The following is a 17,877-nucleotide window of genomic DNA, read 5'->3' as shown; positions in this document are numbered from 1 at the left end:
CTTCTGTGAAAACAGAAGGAAATAAGTTGCCATTCATCCCAACCTGTTCCTCCTAAAGTGGAAAATAGCACAGATTTCATTGTGCACTTTCAATGACTCCAAGAAAAACAATTCATAATATTTGTCCACTGAAAATGAATAGCAGTGACTGTTTTCCTAGATGTGTACATTATTTTCCCACATGCATTATTTTCCTACATACATTTATATATGCCATTTATATGTGTTTTGGTTCTCTCAGAAAAAAACCCCACTTTTTTTTCTTTCCTAAAATTCATTATAGATAACTTGTATTGGGGCCAGAAACTGCACATGCTTTCAATGTACAGACAAGAGTATAATTTTGGAAAATACACTGTTGATGACACTGTTTTTCTTGTGTCACAGCAAAAGTTTGTCTATTGAGGGCTATTTCCTCATGAAAGAAGGGGAAGGGGGAAGATAACCTTTTAGATCTTTTCACATTTTCTTCTTTCATTGAAAGAAAATAATTTAAATTCTTCCAGAATCTGGTTTTCTTGTCACACGTGTTTTGAAGGCATCTGTTTACTTACTAGTTTTACACTAAAGCTGCTTTCTGCAGTTTTTTCTTTGGAGTTTCCACTGTCATGGAATGGGGGGAGGAGGAACAGAAAGTATTTGCTGTCAGGCTGGAATAATTATGTTTCTGTTGCGATTATGTCTTAAGTACTGTAATCTTTTTCATAGCAGTATATTGCCATGACCTGGTTCACTGAAGAAAGCAAATCGTGTAAACTGGCCCTGTGCACAGTCAGCATGGGGGGTTCAGGGCAGGGACAGGCCAGAGCCCGCTGGTGCCTGCCGGGCACTGACAAGAAGCTCTATCACGTTTGTGCTCCGACAGCCTCAGGGCTTCCTGGTGCCTGTCTCCTGGCAAGGGCCCTTCCTGGGGAGTCCCCATTCTGGGGGACAAGTGACTTTCTCAGCTCACTAGGAGACAGGAGCCAACTCAGACCTTCTTAGACCCCAAGTCAGAAGTGTTTGGAAAGTATGAGTGCTAACAGGGCAAACAAAAAGCACACCAGCTGTGTTCGGTTTTGTATTGAATTTGGAGCCTGACAACTTTAGTGCTGGGTGTATTTTCTGGGTGCCTTCCTGGCCTGAAACGATCACGCATGTTTGAGGGTGTAGACCTGGCAGCCCCCGCTGCTGCCACTTGCTCCCCTTGCCTGTCAGGGCCCAGGAAAGCTGCTCCCCACGGCAGCCGCTCCCTCGCTGTCGGTGCTGTGCGTGTTGAGAGGCAGCATGGCACTGTCAAGGCAGCTGCAGCGTAGGGGTGGTGAAGGCCTGGCAGCAAGGGAACAAGGTGGGTCGTGCGGCCTCTCATGCCCTGGCATATCACAGAATCACCGAACAGCTAATGCTGGAAGGGACCTCCAGAGATCAGCCAGTCCAACCCCCCTGCCAAGGCAGTGTCAGCTAGAGTAGGTTGTGCAGGAACACGTGGGTGGGTTTTGAATGTCTCCATGGAGGGAGATTCCACGGCCTCCCTGAACAGCTTGTTCCAGTGCTCTGCCACCCTCAGTGTAAAGAAGTCCTTCCTCATGTTGAGGTGAAACTTCTTGTGTTTTAGATAATGTTGCTCCTCATCCTCTCACTGGTCACCACTGAACGCAGAGTCTGGCACCATCCACTTGGCACCCACTGTTGAGATATTTATATGCATTAATGAGATCCCCTCTCAGACTTTTCTTATCTAGATTAAACAGGCCCAGCTCCTGCAGTTGCTCCAGACCCTTCATCATCTTTGTGGCCCTCCTCTGGACCCTCTCCAGTAGCTCATTGTCTTCCTTGTGCTGTTTGGTTGCTCTTGTCCCCAGTACTTCAGGGGTCTCCCTTCCTGGTTTGTGGTTGAGGTTTTAAAAGCACTCTGCAGCTTTATAGGTTTTGGCTGCTGAGGAGATTTCTTTCCCTCCTCTTTGTCTTGCTCCCTTTTGTGATTTCTGTTGGATGAGTTTGCTGTGTAATGGCAGGTAATGGCCATGCAGTAATCTGCGTAAGTGGAGAAAGGCAAATGCAGGCTGAAAATGTACCAGAGAAGTGTGTTGGAGCTACTGCCTGATTTCACAGCATCATGCAGCCAAGACAGAAGACATGAAATAATACATGGCCCCTTAACTGGCGTAACATTGAACAACGCTGTGCCTGCAGCTGTATTACAGCACTGCACATTCAACACATGCCACAGAGAAGTATAGAGCCAGGAATCCTATTCCAGTTGAGGATTTTATGCTTCTGTTACTTTTCAAATAACATTAAGATTTTTTTTCTTTCTAACTGTAAACCTTCTGGATACAGTCAAAGACTTAAAATTCCTTTGTATGCCAAACTGCTGCTGAGGTGCTTTGTGTCCTTGGTGTTACATTCAACGTCTTTATTCAGTTCTGCATTTCCATTCTTCACAGTGCTGTTGTAACGCTTAACTAATTAATGTCTACACATTGTTTAGTGTCCTTGAGCAAATAGAAATATAAAGCTACACATATATAGGAAAAAACCTAGTATTTCAGGCCTTCTGAACTCTGGTTTCAACGTGTAGTCACAAAACTGAATTGCCAAAGTGAGAAGCAGGAAAGAAGCTTTATGAGAAGCTGCAATGAGGAGAGGATATCCAAAAGCATGACTTTTTTCTTTTCTCCCTACTAATTAACTGCTCCCAAATTATTTTACTTCCCAAAATTGAGGCAAGAAAAATAACAAAAATAGTTATTCCAATAACTAAATGATACCAGGAGAAGAAAAGAAAATTTTATGCCCAAAATAATAATTCTCATCATGGTCTAGGTGACAATTTCTGTGTGGGGTAAAAAGTAAAGAATCAGTATTTTCTGAGGTTCATTTTTCTGTTAATTGCTACTGTATTAGGGCAGGACTTCTTCCATCTTGTCTTTGGGATTGTGATTTACATTTAAAATCTATGTTGCAATGTATGTAATAAACTACAATAAGCTAAAAACATTAGTTTTTAAGTCAGCATACATGTCTGCAGACTCAGCAACTGCCACAATTTTAGTATTTGAGTGTGAATTTTTACTACCTTGTTCATGGTTGGCTTATGAAGTTCAAAAACAGCAACAACAAAAATTAAAGGCTTGAGCTGATTTTAAATGAATTTTGACAGATTTATAATCTGCTATCAGGGATTCCAAAAGTAAAGACAAAAGCTGCTTTTGGAGGGTAAATGATTTCTTGAAAATTATTTGCTTGTTGAAATGAAGGGAATGAACAGGCTCAGATGTTTATTGATTTAAATATGTAGCATTTTTATTTGTGAATGATTTTGAAATTGGTAATATCTAAGCTCAGTTATTGTGCAGTTAATTACTATGGACACTTGGTTTGCAAAATGTGTGGCTTTACAGCTAACTTCTGCCAAAGACCACATTGTTAAATAACATCTCATTTTTTAGACATACACATGAAGTGGCATGGGAGTATGTTCATAGTCATGCACACAGATCTCCAGAGAGAAGTCTGAATAAGTAAATATCAGTGAGGTTTATTTTGCAATTGTCATTTTATATGTCTTGGAATAGATGTGTCAGATTTGTATAAATAAAGCTTTTTAAATAATGGCTTTCATGTAAAAGTTCAGTCATTATTTTTTGTTTTGACTAAAACATCCCTGCTTCTGTCTTCCCACATACTGGTAGTGATGCAGATCTCCTAAAGCCTGATCAGCTTTCCTGACCTTGGCTGTTGTTATCCAGTCTTAGGGAAGTACTGTGGAACAGATCATCTTTTAGTTATCAAGACCAAGTGTTCTTCACTTGATTTCTCACTTTAAAATGTTACCACTGGTAAAAGATTTCTGCATTCATTTCATTAAGTATTGTCAAGTACTACTCAGTGACATATTTATTAATAAGAAGCATGTAAAAAAGTCACCCAGCACATCTGTAATTGTCTTCTTCCCATCTCATGCACAGATCCTGGGATTGGTGCTGGCTATTCTGCCTCAGGAATCCTCCCAATGGCCAGATTCTGCATGAAAATCATATGTGTATTCAATAAAAAATAAATTTAAGGTTAACATTTCCTTTCTTATGGTAGTCCCACTGATGGGACTTAAGACACAGTAAGCCATGTAACACAACTGAAATAGCAATATTTAAGTGAATGGATGAGCCTTTCATGGGGCTAGGTTTGCAGGGTGACTTACTGAGGCAGATAAGAAAGGGCAGCAGTAACATGTGAGCCACCCTTTTGAGGTTATTGAGAAAGCTCAGCTGAAAACAAAACTTCTCTGTAAGTGCTTGCATGAGCATGATCTCTTTCTAAAACAAGAGCAAAGCATGGAGATTTGTTTCTCCATCATCAAATGACTGAGTAGTTCGTACAAAGGTAGGTGACAATCTGAACCTTTTTACTTGTAAAGCAGCAGAAGAGAATAATTCTGTGGTCAACGTGTCAGTACTCGTTTGTTCAGTCATTCCTATGTTAGACAATTGACAGTGCAATATCCAAGTGATAGATGCTGACCAGGTACTATGGTGTCAGTCGATGGACTCCAGTGTTTCTGCAGCCCCCTTTCCAAAGCAAGGCATATGATTTATGTAGCCCCCAGTTGTCCCACTGATATGAACTCCTTAGTTAATAAGAGACAGATTTTATGAATTGATGAGTGTGCCTTGGAGCCAGGGACCTTGAGAACCATGGGCAGGTGAAGCTTCAGTTTCAGCGAGTTGAATTCAGCCCTGCATCTATGTGCAGAGGCAAAAACTACTGCTGGCCATTGACTGCCACACTGACACCTTTGAGATCACACCAGCAGGCACTTCCAGGTAAGTACTGTGTCTGAGCTGGATTGCTGCTTAGAACTACTGAGTGAATTAAGTTGTGCCATAATTTTTAAAACAAAACTCTACCTATATTCTGTTGCAGTCTGCATATCATAACACATTTGAGCTGCTGGTGGAGGAAATTAAGCACTATTAGCCTTGACTTGTATTTTGCCAGATTCTCTCCTTTACACAGTATCCACAGACTGTTAATAAGTACTAACTAAGAAGCAAGTTAGCTGTTTGATCTTGGTTTTGAATACATCACCTCATGTAGTTTTGGGCTCTATTTTATTTTTCTTTATTAATTCAGTCATTTTATAGTGTTTGTTACTTTTTCTTCTCCTGCTTCTTATCTTCTTTGTTAAAAATCATGGACATGTAACTCAAGGTTTGGAGATGTAGTTTTGAGAAACAGATAGAGAAGTCTAAATTTCATCCTAAAGGATAATTTTCACATATTTGGTTTCAATATATTACACAATCTGAAAAACAGATTTAGAAGATCCATCAAGCAGTAATAGCTCAATAGATTCTTCGATGTGGTGCTATCACAGTGAGAATAAAATGTCAAAAAAGTAGTAACAGTGAAGTTTAAGATAAGTACTTTGTTCATGTCTAGTAAGAGCTTTGCCAATGAAAAGGGGCACCTGTTTCAGCTTCACTGAGGAGGTCATGTTACTGACTGTCCATCGAAAAACAGTTGGACTCAGTCTGGAAAGACTGGCTGCAAAGGCTAGAGCATGATTCAAACTTTCAAAAAAAATTTTTTTTTGTTAGGATTAAAAACAAACAAACAAACCAAACAAAAACAACACAAAAACCAAAACCAAACCAAAACCAAACCAAAACCAGGGAAGTGTTTGGTATTTGAAAGCTTGATATTATGGAGTCTTGTTATAAGACCTAAAGGTTACAATTTTACAATTTCACACAGCTGATTTATATATTAGATGAATGGCCAAAAGTAGCAAAGCATGTAAAATACTTAAAAAATACATTTTAACTGTAACTTAAACAGGAATTGATGGAATAAATTACTCTTTTCTGTCATAACATGTAAACAAGAGAATTATTTCCACATTGGCGGAAAAAGGAATGAATATACTTTGTTCTCATATGGCTCTCATAACAAAAACTAACAATGAAAACTTACCTAGTGTGATTTTGTAATTTTTGTTTTAAATTCTTATTGTATCATGAAAGATTCCTTAGGGTGAAATGTCTTGGTTTTTGGAATTACTTTGTATTTTTACCTCATTCTATGCATGAAAGTATAACAATTTAAAGGTAAAATTTTCATATGCAGCCAAATCAGATGAGAGACAAGTCATAAATGAAAGGAAAATATATTCTTAAATAATCATAGCCGAATACTCAATTTTAAAGATCCTAATTCACCAGAGAAGAATGGATTTTGGCATGTAGGATTTTGGCATGATGTTTGTATAAAAAACAGTATAAACCTAAGGAGGGGAGTTGGTATCATAATGTGTAGGAGAAATGCAGCAGTAGATTTGAATAACCTTGTGCCTTGTAGTTCGTATTTCTGATCCAATTTTGCACTTTCTTTAGTTCTGGGATGATTACAAGAGAGCTTTGTGGTGTAAATTTGGAGTTTTCATTTGGAGGTGGGGTGAGGAATTCACTAGGATCTACTACAGTTGTTGTGACCAAAAATGATTATGTTCTTTGCTGTCACCCTGCATTTTGTCAGGTGTAATAGAAATGCCAGCTGCTCCTCATCACTTGCTGAAATCACTGTTTTCTTGTCTTGGGTACATGTAAAGATCAGATTTGCACAAAATGGAGAAAAAAGCTCAAATTAGGGAGTATGAAAACTGTAGATAAGGATTTGCTGAGAGTGAATCAGAAAAAAATATCATGAAACACTAGGAGAGTGTTGTGATTCAAAGGGGTATTTTGTAAATATTTTGTTAGTTTTGTAAATGCATCACAGCCCTCTCAGCCTTGGAATGTATAACATACTACCATTGTCATTTTCTGAGTGAACAGAGTGTATGTTGGGACTTTGAAATATAGAGGTCATGTTCTTAAAACTTCTGGTATCATGAATCTAGGTTATGAAAATTATTGACTTAACTTAAAAATTGTAACATAAAGAAAATTGAAAGAAAGCATCAGCTTTCCAGGATACACACTGGTAATTACTTTCCTGGTCTTGCATATATAAGGGAGATTATACAACTTTTCTTGTAAAGAAACTTTGATACTTGTTCATAGGCAAAAGTGTCACTTTCCCATGAAAAAATGTATTGTTATGGCAGTAAGTGGCACTTTGTAAATGGCAATATATCATTTGGGTGCTGGGAAAACACAAGCATTTTTGATAAATGCAGTTTCAGTGCCTTTCAAGGTATCTCAAGGTCAGGGAAAAAAATGAAAAAAAAAATAGCATGTTATTTTTAAAAATGTTTGCTCAACTTCCATGTTTCACTATTCAATATACTATACTATCTAATGTATCACATCTACTGTGTTGGTTTTAAAAAAGAAATTTTTGATTTTTATTTTATTATTTAATGTTAACATGGGACATGTTGTGTTAGGAATTAAGCAAATCAAAGTTTGTAGACTTTTGATATCGAAGATTTTTTTTGTCGTAAATGTGCAGAATTTTAACCACATGGAATTAGATCACTCAATTTCAGTGCTCAGAGAAATTTTATTTTAGGCTCACCTTATGAACTTTCTTCCTACCTTGTTGTTTTGCGTAACTCATCTGGTGCCACTGAAGTCACTGCCAATTTACATTAAAATAAGTGCAAATTTTGTGCTCTTACTTGTGTTGCAAGCTTCAAAAAAAACCACGTGGAGTTTAGACAAAGATAAACGAACAGGGAGTGGATTATTTTGTTTCAAGCTTATTTGTACAAAGGTATATTCTTTATCAATGAATAGTTGCTAAAAGCATGTTTCTGAGAAGTTGACAGATTCTGACTGTTAGATTTAGTTCATCTTGTAGAGGTGGGGAAAGCCCTGTTCATCACAGAAATGCTCTTAGGAGGTTTCTTTGCTGCTGAGTTTGTGAAAGGGCAAAGGTGAAGGAGTGGGGAGAAAATTCTTTTGCTAACACAAGTATTTCCTGTAGACAGCAATTACATACAGGTCTGTGAACTTTAGTTAGCTACCCACAAGCATTTGTACTGTGAGCTCAATGTAGTGTTTGTACAACCTTCCTTTATTTCCAAGGTATCTGGTAGAGACTTTTTAAAAATTAAATACTTTTTTTTTCTCCCGTTACAAGTGAAAAATCAAATAATGCAATTATTTGACCATTTTCTCACAAATTTACAGTCTGTGTACCCTAAGAGAGTTCATTAAGTAGGAAGCATACATAGAAGCTCAGCTTTTTCCTGACTTTTTCTGCAAGCTATGATTCTAACTGTGCTACTCTATATCTAGCTATTTTACAGTGCTTTTGTCAACTCATTGCTAGATGTTCCTTGACTTGGAGTTCTGTGTTTGAGCTTAATTTGCATTAAATTGTACATTTCCTTTTCTCTGTGGCTCTTACTCAAATGGAGGTGTTGCTTAATGCTGCCTCTAAGTCTTGTGTGTTTATTCCTAAATAGTAATAGTGTATAGTAACAATGAGGAAAATCTGTATAATGGCTACATCTAATCTGGTACAATAAAGAAAAATACTATTTCAAAGGAAAATGTATTCTAGTCAGTTGTAGGTAGAACAATATGCTGTGAATTTTCTGTTTTGTTGAAATAATGGCCTTCTGCTAAGGAATTCTGATGGATGGGATGGTGTTTCTGGATACTAGTTTATGGAGTACAGGCATTGTGGGTTCTGAAAGCCTTGTTCCCATGTAACCACCCAATATATGTACATGGTCCCTTCTCTTGGCATAAAAAGCAGTTATTTTCTACTAATACTTTCAAAAGTCACAAAGGAATCCAAGCAAATTGTGAAAGGGGCTTCCTGTAACTTAGTACCAACTATTCAGTCATTTCTGATTGGACCAGGTTGTAGCATCCCGAGCCTTTCAAGCAAAATCCCTCTCCCTGGCCTGAGAAATACAGCTCTGCAATGTTCTCATTTAGGTCCTGGGTGCCACGTGCACCCTGTGGTCCAAAGGAGACCAGGACCACAGAGCAGGACTGGGTTTTTTTTTTTTTTTTTTATTTAACTCCTGTCAAATATAGCAGAGAATGCTTGCAAATTGTCTTTGGTACTGTTAGACATCATTGACTGACCATGGTTTGTCATCAAATAGGATCATCCAAGAATGCTGGACTAGCACTGGGGGAATGAGAAAAGGAGCAGCATCAGCACAAAAGCTGTATCTCATTGTAACTGGACATGTATGAGCTGTGTTGAGATGTGTCCAAGTGTTATGAAATTCCAAACTCAGAATTATTTCAACTGTTTCCTGATCATAGCATTGTTTGAAAAAATAGCCCCAAAATAGAGAGATACAAAATAAATGCTGGCTGGAAACCCTTGGGGAGTTGATTGTTCAGAGATACTAAGAATGCACACATCCTGTAGAAATCCAAGAACTCATTGAATACAGAGTGCTTGAGTTATAGAGGCCTTAAATTTACTGCTTTACCTTTAATTTGTTCTATGCCTCACATCACATCTTTAAGTCAAATACTGTTCTATTTTGTACTTCTATTGAGTTTGAGTTATATATTCTGTCTTATCATACTGCTATTTTCTGATATGGGCATATTCACCTTTTTGTGTCAGTGCACATGCTTAGAGCAGTTTTCCCTTTCCATCAGGAAGACGTCTACAACTGTTCTCTGGACTTAGCAATCTGTTCAGTGCCTTCAATAGGCCACTACCCTTTTTCCCCAGAAGACCTCTCATTGAGGCAATCAGCTGGGTATTTCAGTGTTTCAGAATTGAATACAGAGTGAGCTTTTTGTTTCACAGTTTTATTTTGTCCTGTTAAACTTCTAATTGCCACCTGGACTTGATATATTTGATTAATACCAGGTGGTACTGCACTCCTTTTTGCTGTCCCTGGACAGGCCTAGCCTGCGTCAGACACATCACCTGCTATGGAACACTAGCATCAGTCATTGTATCTGACAGCGCTGTTCATACACATTCCTGTGGAAGGAAGGTCTACGAGTGAGCAAAAAACATTCTGCAGGCATATGCTAACCAAGTGTTTAAAAACTTTAAAAGAAGAGTATTTTATTTAAGATATTCTACACTGGCATTTTGCAAACAGCTCATATAATTGGCAAATTATACTTTTACACACAATTTAAATGACCTGCTCTCAGAAGATATTTGACTGTTAACTATCTGGAAGAACATAATACATGATTCCTATTGTCTTATTTGGAAATTCTTGATTTCCAAATACCTTTAATGGATAGAAAGGGGTTTATACCACAAAAGGTGATACATTTACAAAAGGATATGTCTGACGTCCTGATTGTAGAAGTAGTAATGTCACCCAGGAATACACTGGAAAATAAACAATAGCTAAGTAACTTAAAACCTTTTTAAATATATAATTTTTTTTTGCTTTATCGATATGATGAAAAGAACAATACTTATTCCTTTTGATAAAGCTGTATGTCAAAAGAAAAGCAATATTAGTTTACCTATAGAGAAAAAGCATAAGAAAAATGGAAGGAACTGGCAGCAGTATCAGTGTTCCTTCGGGCTTCAATGCACTAACATTATAAGAGCCTGAAATTTTGTTTGGTTACTACAAAGCAAAGCAGGTTTTGGTTAGCCTTGCTTGTCAGTGATCAACAGGCAGATTGTTGTTGTCGTATGCTTCCACATGGGGTTTCTGTGTATTTCTTATCACCATACTAAAAGAGAAAAACACTCTTAGGTTCAGTTCTAAAACTCCCCAGTCGTCTCTGTTTTAGGTTGTAAGTCAAGCAGCAAAGTGAGATTAGTGCTGGTTCAAAAACCACATGCTGCATATAAAAAAGAAATTTTAAAAAAGTGGATTTTTTTCCTAAAAAATGGTTTCCATGTTTCTAAATTAATCAAGTTTAATGGTTTTTGTTGCTCATTTTAGAAGAAGTTTCAAACTCAAGCCACTTATCTACATTTGTTTAAGTTTTTAGGATTTAAAAGTACTCATTTCATGCCATTACATTTTGGAAGAGATGTTTCTTTTTTTTCCTACCCTTTTTGAAATTTTCTTCTCTTCGAACATTCTCAGCTTTTGTGCTTTCAGAAACTTCCTGGTGGAAACAATTTTAAAGTGAGGGTGTGAAAAAAGTTTGTTATATTGCCTATATAATGCCTGTATATTCCCTATCCGCTCCCCCCAGTAGAAAAGATATTGTTGTGCAATAGCTGAAGAGTGAGGAAGAGAGAAGAGAAGAGAAGAGAAGAGAAGAGAAGAGAAGAGAAGAGAAGAGAAGAGAAGAGAAGAGAAGAGAAGAGAAGAGAAGAGAAGAGAAGAGAAGAGAAGAGTGAAAAAAGAGGCAAAAATTCCATTAAGCCAAGCAGACCAAATCCAAAGACTTATGGTTGATGAACTTCAAGAGGTAAATATACTTGAAGGTCTAGCTCAGCAAGCACCTCCAAAAGCAGTAACAAGTATATTGCCTCTGTGATAATAAAGTCATCAAACAATGAAATATTTAAGTTAGAATTCCTCTCACCTATCTTGAACTGCTTAGCAATTTGGTAGGAGGAAATCATCTGGGTAATGGAAGGAGGTGGTATATAGTACTTTATTCCACCCGTGTTATTAGCTGAAGTTATGTAAGAGTAATTCATTAATGTTTTGCTTGCCTATGTAATATTCATACAAGCATCTGTAGCTGAATCTCACCCTAATTATTCATATTAAGTCCAACTTTTTTTTTCTTTAATATACCATTACAAAGCATATAAACATCTATCTGTAACAAAATGGGAAGACAAATACAAAATCAGTTAATGACTCCTGGATGCCCATGAAGTTTGATTCCATTCATAAGCAAGCAGTGTGTTTTCAATAACTGGGCATGCAGTGGCTGTTGAAATCAAGTTAATAACTCTGCCCCATTTCACAGGAGCGGAGTTAGCAGTAGGAAAATGAAGATGAAGAGAAGGACGTCGTGCTCCTACTCCACTCCAATTAATAATGGCAAATGCTGCAAGCGTACTATAATGTGACCCATTAGTGACTTTGCAGCTCCCACTCTCCAGTTCTGCTCCAGAAATAGATGCATTTCAGTTCTGTTCCAAAAAGCAGGAACGATAATAACATTTACAGAGCTGGGTAAAAGCTAGAATTTCACCAAGGGGAACATGAGACTTGCTGACTGTTGTCAGAGGAAAACTTGTGAAAAGGTTGCACAAAACTTTTAATGGGAGTCCTACAAAACTTCAAGATATTTTGTTTTATGCTAAGAGTGCAATAATTTTGCATGTTTCAAGCTTTACCTTTTCAAGTCCAGGTTCATAACTACATGTTGCACGTGTTTAAAAAAAAAAAAGGTGCCCATAGCAAACATAACATTTGTCCGAGTAATGACGGCTTTGAAATTCTTAGTAATCAAATATATTTAGCTGCATAGATAAATATTTTTATTTGAAAGACTGTGGTATGTAGAAGTATGTGTGGGATTAAGGAGAGAGGAGGTAATTTGCCATGACCTATTTTCATTCCATTTCAATCAAAATTGCACCACTTAGCTGAGTACTGTAAAGGGATTGCCTGAAGCACACTTGCACTAAATTATCTGTTAATGTCAGGCTGAATTTCTGGTCTCCTGTCTTGTAGGTGGTGACAGGCTTTCTGCAAGGGATACCTGTGTTCTGCACACTCATCAGAAAACTTCATGTGCCAGGATAGCAAAAAAGGCCTGAAATACTGTTAGTTGATGTGAAGAAAGATGTCCAAAGGTTTGAGATGAAGAGCTAAGAAAGCAGTTGGAAATGCATATCCTTGTTGTAACTAGCTCTGCAGTAACAGCAGTCTTTCACTCAGCCAAAATGTTGATGCTTTGGCACAAGAGATTAATAGGAAGTCTTTGAAGTAAAGTTAAATACTTGTGAATTCAGTCAAGGTGTGAAACAAATTCTTCAATTGTCATGGTTTTGCAGCACACTTTTGCTTCTGAGCAAATATCATGAACAGTTAACTACTTGTGCCCTTTACTTAGTCTGGGTATCTAAATAAGAAAACTTTCCCTAAATTCTTCTAATATGTTTTGATTTCTGTCTGGATGCATTTGGACAATACTCTTGGGCCCATGGTGCGATTCATGGGGATGGTCTTGTGCAGGGCCAGGAGTTGGACTCAGTGATCCTTGTGGGTTGCTTTCAGCTCAGCATATTCTGTGATTCTGTCAAAACACTGAAGAATCTTCTTTTTTTACCCCTTCAGCAATTTTCTTCTTTCTGATATTTCTTTCATCTCATTTTGTTTCTGTGGCTCCCATGGAAGCCAGTAAGTAAGTCCTGAGTTGACTGCAATGTAGGATTGGATTCTAAGCTCCTGATATAGTGAAAACATGTAAGCATGTATGTATATATAAGGCACAAAGGTCTAATTTTCAAATGTGCCGTGTTACAGGGCTCCTTTCAGTGCAGTGTTCAGGTAGCAGATGCCTTCCCACCATGGACAGAGCAGAGATTTCAGAGTGAGAAGCTCGTCTGAATGGAAAGCCTATATGTCCTGGGCTGTTTGCACAAGCAGTTGAGTGAAATACACTCAAAACAGGGCCTTGACAGGTCTGTCACTGCTGTGGTATACTGAGCATTACGGTTTAGCACTGTTGCTCTAGTGCTCTGTGTGCCAAATGAAGTCATTAGCGGATTTGAGATCTATCAACCATCTGTGCCTGTTATCTGTTCATCCTCAAGTGGGAAAGAGCCATCAGTGCAGAGCTGTAGTGGGATGTGGTGGCTCTAGAAGGTCCCTGGGGTATGCCTTGGTCATTTGAGGTAATGTGCCCCTCACATAGCATTTACTGCTCGCCCCTTCCTCGTGGAAAAGTGTTTGAGTCTCTTGACAAGCCGATTAACAAGAGAACTTGTTGCGGTATCTTTTGTTAAATATTTGGCTATGACCAGTGATACCCAGGCAGCTTTGGTTTGAATGAGAAACTTAATAATCCATGAAAGGGCTTTTTTAATATATATTTTAAATCTACATTACATTGGGTTAATAAATTAGAGAGAAAAAGGATTCGTTATGGCTTTCTTCCTGGTGGTGGATGAGAATACACCAGCTGTAACACACTGTTTACAGCGATGGCTGGAGCCATTGTATATCAGAGCTGAAAATTATATTGACCCTCTCAGTGCAATATACCCTTTGGAAGTCCTTGGGAGGGTTTCTTACATGTGTTATAAGAGCTGCCTCCCTGTGTTGCAGTAATAGGAACACGTGGAGACAAAATGATTGATTATTACCCTTGTTTTTTGTAATTTGATCAGTGCAGCGTTAGCCAATAATGATTTGTTTTCTTTCCCTTACTCCCTTATTGATGTGTTCATTGTCTGAGTGTCTGAAATTCCAAATCTGGAATGTCCTGCCATCAAGTCTAACTCTGCTTTATTGAACCCGAAGGCAAATCCTCAGTATAAAGCTATATGCATGAGGTCTGAACTAAAAGCAAATTCAGTTACTGAACTGAAGCCTCTGTACTCTGTCAAATGCAAACACTGAAATAAATCATGGCTGTCCACTAGACTCTGAGTCTGACAGAGATTGCTCAGACAGTAGCTTTAGACATCTTGAGAACAGTGACCACTTTATGGGGTAAATTTACAGAGTTTTCATTAGTCACTCAGAGAGAAAATCATATTTAACAGGTTGCGATAATTTTTGTTTGGTGACAGGCTATGCCTGAGAGTATTGGCCAGTCAGTAAAGCTGGTTTACTCATTGTTTTCTGCTTGTGTTACCTTACTGAGTACAGCGTACTTCTCTAAAATATGTGCAGCCTCAAAAGATCAAATCTTTTTATTTAATTCAGTCAGTTTATATACTATTGTTGGTTGTTTCAAAAAGCAGCTTCTTTTAAATAAACTTGCCGGATTTATTGCCATGGAGCCAGCTCAAACACTATGAAGCGATTCTATAAACTGTTAGGTTATAGACTAGAGCTCTCTGGTGATGATAAACCTTGAGAGATCTAGAATATTTGGAAGTTTTGCATTTTGGAGGCTTGAAAAGTTTGTGACTCCCCCCTGAGAATTTTCCCTCGGTTGTCATGCTGGGAGATGTGTTTTTTTCAGAAATTTTAGAAATAGCAAGGAATTTGTCTTTGCACTTTGAAGTTCTGAAATATATGGCAATTTTCTTTCTTTGCTGGTATAACAAAGTCTACGAATACTTGGTTGTGTTTCTATATGTGGATATACTGCCTTAGTGCTTTGTAGCTGGACAGAGAGGAATTTTTAGAGGAATCAGAAGGGACAAGCACAAATTAAATTACTGAGATAAATGATTCTGCAGGAGTTAAGATGACAAGGGACATGCCTTTGTATGGAATAATACAGCTATTGAAGCACTCAATTGCTGAGAATTGTTTATTTTTCTTATTTTAAAATCTGTGATCACATAGAATCAGAACCTGCTTGTAGGATGAGGAATAATGCGGGTCAGTTAAGGCAGAAAAAAATAGCATAAGGTAACCATGAAACTTGAAAGAAATACTGTGATGCATGAGAAAAACATTTGTTTTGCCTTGGCTTTATGTGTTTGGGTTTTATTTCCCCTGGAAACAGAGTTAGTTAACTTCCAGTCCCAGCAGGCTTTGATCTGTGAACAATTGCCTCAGGAACAAGCAGCATACCCATGCTCTCCTGCAGCAACACTGGATACTCCAGATTTTGCTGTTATTTGAGCTACATCTGTGAATTTTGGGAAGCTAAGAAAACTTATTTTTCTTTGGGTGTTCTCTAAAAAAAATGCCATCTTCCTTTTGTTCCTTGGGAGTTGTGGTCTACAACATCAACTCTTGTTTCAAAATCTCATAACTCGCCGTGATAGAACAGATATTTAACTCATATTTAAAACATCCTAAAAGTTTGTGTAAATAGAAGTGTGATTTCTATTTACACAATAGAGGTGATTTGGTAGAGTTTTAGAAACTTTCTAACAAATCTAAAAGAGAACAAAAAACCAACCATATAGTGACAGACTATGAATATTTCATATTTTATACCTGTTGTAGGCTGCTAACTGTCTACGAAGGATTGTCATTGTATCATAGTTTCTCACACTGTGAATGGTGAGATCTTCCTCCTCTCACCACTCTATCTCAGTTCCTCTCTCTCCACTTGCTGAGCACAGAAAGCAGCCATTACTAAGGTTACTATTTGTAGTACACACAGGTGTCACTGTTGGATTTTTTCCATTCCTGAGTTTAAAAGGGGGGGAAAGATTGTCTTCTAGGAGGTTAAAAAAACCTCATAGCACCTAACACTTCTTATGCCTCTGGTAGGATTGTGCACTGAATCATATAGCTCAGAATTCATGGGACCAGTTAGGCTTCTGCCTGTGTTTATGTATTTAAATACTTTTTTAGATCTGTATACTTTGGATTCCCATTATTGTATTTGAAACTGCAAATAATTATAAACTAGATGGCATTTCATTGCCTCACTGGGATATCGAGATGCACGTGCATACCATGAAAATATCTAAGAGAGGTTAAAAAGTGCCTTACAGGGAACTACTATCAAAAGTAGCTCTTCATGTCTGAATCTCAACATATTCATTCATTTCAAATATTTCTTTGCATTTATCCTGGCATAAAAAAACTAATGCATGTTTCAAAAATAAAGAAGTAAAACTATTGTGACTTCTGTGTGTAAAACTTTTCAACTTTTCGCATAATAGAATACGTAACTTTAATAGAAAATGATTAAACAGTCTCAATAACTCTATGATGATCAAAATTCAATATATTAATATAAATATGTTATGGTAATAATAAGAGATTTGCAAGAAAGAGGAGTTAATTTGTTTCTAAGAGATGTTTGACCTCTGCTACTTTATGATCTGTTAGAGAGAGTTAAGGCTCACAAAAGCTGGCTTTCTTTCTATTTTACCTGGAAGGCATTATTTTTTCAATAAATACCAAAATCAAGTCAATATTTTTAGAACCAGGATAATTGCCACTTGAAATGGACTAATCTTTGCTCAGAAGTTGTCTGACACTTTATATCCAACGTCAGCAGGAAAGAAATAATTAAGATGTATGATTTTGGTAATTGATAGGGAACATTTGAATGGGTTACATAAATAATAGACTAATCAAAGTATTGTTTAACAGTTTACAAAAAACACATGCCCTACTGCACGTACATTTATTTAAATTAATGTTGCTGTCAGAATTTATGAGAAATTTTTAAAGAGGATTTCATTTTCACCTTATGGTTAATGCTCTCATAAATAATAATTTGTCAATTTATAGGATAAGTTATACTATTAAATTGTTCAGCATACCTCTTTAAAACATAGGTGTGCATTTACTGTTCTGGACAATTACTCTGTGGATAAAACTGCAACTTTCAAATCTCATTTCCATGTCTGCCAAATCCTACTCTTACTCATTTTCTGTTCTAATGAGAATTAACGGTATTAATAATCCAGTGCTAGAAGAAGAGACCTGGGACTTTTCTTTCATATGCAGTATCATGCAGTATTTTTCTAAATAAGATATTAGCATGTCATTGACCAACATATCTAAAAAATAAATTAAAAAACCTCAAAACCCGCTCTTTCCCAAAAATCAAATATTTTAAAAATACACTCACAATTGAGTTCTGTTGGTTTTTTTTTTTAAGAACATGAAAGTTATACTTGTTAATCATTTGCTAAGTGTTGATATATCTTGAACACCAAAAAAGCTCAGTCTCATAGTTTGGGGTAGGACTATATCTGCTTACAGGAATCTTCCATTCTTCCCCATTCTTTTCTAAAACCACTTTAATTGTGTGAGACTGTATAAAGGAACAATATACTTACAATCTGAATATTTGAAATTAAAGAAAAGGTTGTATTTCTCTTGAATTGCAATTCGATCATGTTTTGTTATTGGATCTTCTACATGCAAACTAAAATACCCATAATGTGAAAGGTACACTATTGCACAGTCTT

At 37.1% G+C, this 17,877-nt stretch overlaps 1 protein-coding gene across 1 annotated transcript in view; it reads left to right on the top strand.

Moving 5' to 3' along the window:
* Positions 1-17,877, top strand: part of SMYD3 (SET and MYND domain containing 3) — a gene marked incomplete at both ends in the record, with an annotated part of 395,652 nt that overhangs the window by 296,958 nt on the left and 80,817 nt on the right. The window lies entirely within an intron of this gene.

Source organism: Coloeus monedula, assembly GCF_965178545.1.
Source record: "Coloeus monedula genome assembly, chromosome: 2".
NCBI classification, from domain to species: Eukaryota; Metazoa; Chordata; class Aves; order Passeriformes; family Corvidae; genus Coloeus; species Coloeus monedula.
Note: the sequence above shows the minus strand (reverse complement) of the source record. Positions and strands in the feature narration are given on the sequence as shown.